This window comes from Oncorhynchus keta, chromosome 22 (assembly GCF_023373465.1).
Source record: "Oncorhynchus keta strain PuntledgeMale-10-30-2019 chromosome 22, Oket_V2, whole genome shotgun sequence".
NCBI classification, from domain to species: Eukaryota; Metazoa; Chordata; class Actinopteri; order Salmoniformes; family Salmonidae; genus Oncorhynchus; species Oncorhynchus keta.
This window is the reverse complement of record NC_068442.1, coordinates 48,836,770-48,841,639: the sequence shown is the minus strand read 5'-3', so window position 1 is coordinate 48,841,639 and position 4,870 is coordinate 48,836,770.

The window sequence follows — 4,870 nt, the reverse complement described above, 5'->3', positions numbered from 1 at the left end:
GACAGTTGAGATGGCTAGTTAACTGAACCTGGTGATGGACGGATGAGAAAAAGAGAGAGAGAGAGATTGGTGGCAGTATGGGAGGGCGAGGGATGAGGGGCTGACCTCTGATGAGCTTGGCGTTGGTGTCCTCGTTGACCTTGGCCACGTTGATGATCCCGCGGGCCTGCTTGGCGTACCGCAGCGTGCTCAGGCTCTCCTCCACGTTGCTGTGACCGCTGGGCTCAGGTTCTCCTCCACGTTGCTGTGACCGCTGGGCTCAGGTTCTCCTCCACGTTGCTGTGACCGCTGGGCTCAGGCTCTCCTCCACGTTGCTGTGACCGCTGGGCTCAGGTTCTCCTCCACGTTGCTGTGACCGCTGGGCTCAGGCTCTCCTCCACGTTGCTGTGACCGCTGGGCTCAGGCTCTCCTCCACGTTGCTGTGACCGCTGGGCTCAGGCTCTCCTCCACGTTGCTGTGACCGCTGGGCTCAGGTTCTCCTCCACGTTGCTGTGACCGCTGGGCTCAGGTTCTCCTCCACGTTGCTGTGACCGCTGGGCTCAGGCTCTCCTCCACGTTGCTGTGACCGCTGGGCTCAGGCTCTCCTCCACGTTGCTGTGACCGCTGGGCTCAGGCTCTCCTCCACGTTGCTGCCTGGCGGGCTCAGGGTGGCGATCATGGCCGTCTTGGAGTTTCCGCCCAGGCTCTCCTCCAGCAGCCTGGACAACAAGGCGACAGGAAAGGGTATTCGCACACAGTGGAGATGCAACACGGTGGAGATGCAACACGGTGGAGATGCAACACGGTGGAGATGCAACACGGTGGAGATGCAACACGGTGGAGATGCAACACGGTGGAGATGCAACACGGTGGAGATGCAACACGGTGGAGATGCAACACAGTGGAGATGCAACACAGTGGAGATGCAACACAGTGGAGATGCAACACAGTGGAGATGCAACACGGTGGAAATGCAACACGGTGGAGATGCAACACAGTGGAGATGCAACACGGTGGAGATGCAACACGGTGGAGATGCAACACAGTGGAGATGCAACACGGTGGAGATGCAACACGGTGGAGATGCAACACGGTGGAGATGCAACACGGTGGAGGAGGATACACACAGGATACTGGTATCCGTAACACTCCCTAGAGGAGGAGGATACACACAGGATACTGGTATCCGTAACACTCCCTAGAGGAGGAGGATACACACAGGATACTGGTATCCGTAACACTCCCTAGAGGAGGAGGATACACACACAGGATACTGGTATCCGTAACACTCCCTAGAGGAGGAGGATACACACAGGATACTGGTATCCGTAACACTCCCTAGAGGAGGATACACACAGGATACTGGTATCCGTAACACTCCCTAGAGGAGGAGGATACACACAGGATACTGGTATCCGTAACACTCCCTAGAGGAGGAGGATACACACACAGGATACTGGTATCCGTAACACTCCCTAGAGGAGGAGGATACACACACAGGATACTGGTATCCGTAACACTCCCTAGAGGAGGATACACACAGGATACTGGTATCCGTAACACTCCCTAGAGGAGGAGGATACACACAGGATACTGGTATCCATAACACTCCCTAGAGGAGGAGGATACACACAGGATACTGGTATCCGTAACACTCCCTAGAGGAGGAGGATACACACACAGGATACTGGTATCCATAACACTCCCTAGAGGAGGAGGATACACACACAGGATACTGGTATCCGTAACACTCCCTAGAGGAGGATACACACACAGGATACTGGTATCCATAACACTCCCTAGAGGAGGAGGATACACACAGGATACTGGTATCCATAACACTCCCTAGAGGAGGAGGATACACACACAGGATACTGGTATCCATAACACTCCCTAGAGGAGGAGGATACACACAGGATACTGGTATCCATAACACTCCCTAGAGGAGGAGGATACACACACAGGATACTGGTATCCATAACACTCCCTAGAGGAGGAGGATACACACACAGGATACTGGTATCCATAACACTCCCTAGAGGAGGAGGATACACACACAGGATACTGGTATCCATAACACTCCCTAGAGGAGGAGGATACACACACAGGATACTGGTATCCGTAACACTCCCTAGAGGAGGAGGATACACACAGGATACTGGTATCCGTAACACTCCCTAGAGGAGGAGGATACACACAGGATACTGGTATCCATAACACTCCCTAGAGGAGGAGGACACACACAAGATACTGGTATCCGTAACACTCCCTAGAGGAGGATACACACAGGATACTGGTATCCGTAACACTCCCTAGAGGAGGAGGATACACACACAGGATACTGGTATCCATAACACTCCCTAGAGGAGGAGGATACACACAGGATACTGGTATCCATAACACTCCCTAGAGGAGGAGGATACACACAGGATACTGGTATCCGTAACACTCCCTAGAGGAGGAGGATACACACACAGGATACTGGTATCCGTAACACTCCCTAGAGGAGGAGGATACACACAGGATACTGGTATCCGTAACACTCCCTAGAGGAGGAGGATACACACAGGATACTGGTATCCATAACACTCCCTAGAGGAGGAGGATACACACAGGATACTGGTATCCGTAACACTCCCTAGAGGAGGATACACACAGGATACTGGTATCCGTAACACTCCCTAGAGGAGGAGGATACACACACAGGATACTGGTATCCATAACACTCCCTAGAGGAGGAGGATACACACACAGGATACTGGTATCCGTAACACTCCCTAGAGGAGGAGGATACACACAGGATACTGGTATCCGTAACACTCCCTAGAGGAGGAGGATACACACAGGATACTGGTATCCGTAACACTCCCTAGAGGAGGAGGATACACACACAGGATACTGGTATCCGTAACACTCCCTAGAGGAGGAGGATACACACAGGTTACTGGTATCCGTAACACTCCCTAGAGGAGGAGGATACACACAGGATACTGGTATCCGTAACACTCCCTAGAGGAGGAGGATACACACAGGATACTGGTATCCGTAACACTCCCTAGAGGAGGAGGATACACACACAGGATACTGGTATCCGTAACACTCCCTAGAGGAGGAGGATACACACAGGATACTGGTATCCGTAACACTCCCTAGAGGAGGAGGATACACACAGGTTACTGGTATCCGTAACACTCCCTAGAGGAGGAGGATACACACAGGATACTGGTATCCGTAACACTCCCTAGAGGAGGAGGATACACACACAGGATACTGGTATCCGTAACACTCCCTAGAGGAGGAGGATACACACAGGATACTGGTATCCGTAACACTCCCTAGAGGAGGAGGATACACACAGGATACTGGTATCCGTAACACTCCCTAGAGGAGGAGGATACACACACAGGATACTGGTATCCATAACACTCCCTAGAGGAGGAGGATACACACACAGGATACTGGTATCCGTAACACTCCCTAGAGGAGGATACACACACAGGATACTGGTATCCGTAACACTCCCTAGAGGAGGATACACACACAGGATACTGGTATCCGTAACACTCCCTAGAGGAGGAGGATACACACAGGTTACTGGTATCCATAACACTCCCTAGAGGAGGAGGATACACACAGGATACTGGTATCCGTAACACTCCCTAGAGGAGGAGGATACACACACAGGATACTGGTATCCGTAACACTCCCTAGAGGAGGAGGATACACACAGGATACTGGTATCCGTAACACTCCCTAGAGGAGGAGGATACACACAGGTTACTGGTATCCGTAACACTCCCTAGAGGAGGAGGATACACACAGGATACTGGTATCCGTAACACTGCCTAGAGGAGGAGGATACACACAGGATACTGGTATCCGTAACACTCCCTAGAGGAGGATACACACAGGATACTGGTATCCGTAACACTCCCTAGAGGAGGAGGATACACACAGGATACTGGTATCCGTAACACTCCCTAGAGGAGGAGGATACACACAGGATACTGGTATCCGTAACACTCCCTAGAGGAGGAGGATACACACACAGGATACTGGTATCCATAACACTCCCTAGAGGAGGAGGATACACACAGGATACTGGTATCCGTAACACTCCCTAGAGGAGGAGGATACACACAGGATACTGGTATCCGTAACACTCCCTAGAGGAGGAGGATACACACAGGTTACTGGTATCCGTAACACTCCCTAGAGGTAGATTGTAAAGATGCACTGGACAGTGACACTAAAACACAAAGACAGAGGGCCGGCCGGCGAGGTTCACCTTGGTCTGGGTCATACCCAGGGTGAAGACCGAGTGGGATCGGGAGCTCTTGTCGTTCATGCCTGTGGCTGTGGAGGCTCGCTGCTTGTTCCCAAGCTCCAGCCAACCCTGGAAACAGAATGGGGAAAATAATTCACAACACACAGAGTTCATCACTTTACTAAGTGTGCAAAAAGTGGTAATCAGTGTTCAGAAAGCATGTCTGTAAAGCACCTTACCTGAATGTCTTCATAGGAGCTCACCACGTTCCTGAAGAAAACATACAGCCACTGAGCGAATCCTTAAGACTAGCAAGCCATCATTACATCTGACAAGACATTCATGGAAACCAAAGGTTTGCCGACGTGGACAGCTCAGCAACATAAGGCCCTTCCCTCACCCTCAGCTAGAAACACAGAGAACATTGTCATTACTAAGATCATTTAGTAGAATGGAAGCAAAAATGGCTTTGAAAATCATTTTGTCCTACTCACAGCTGTGGTTTTGTTCCCCCCTGACGACGAGCAAGTCATGGATTTTCTCGTTGTACACCTCGAAGTAGCTCATCCCCAGATGACATGTGACCTGTTATACAACAGCCAAGTTTTTCGTGAGCGCTTGATT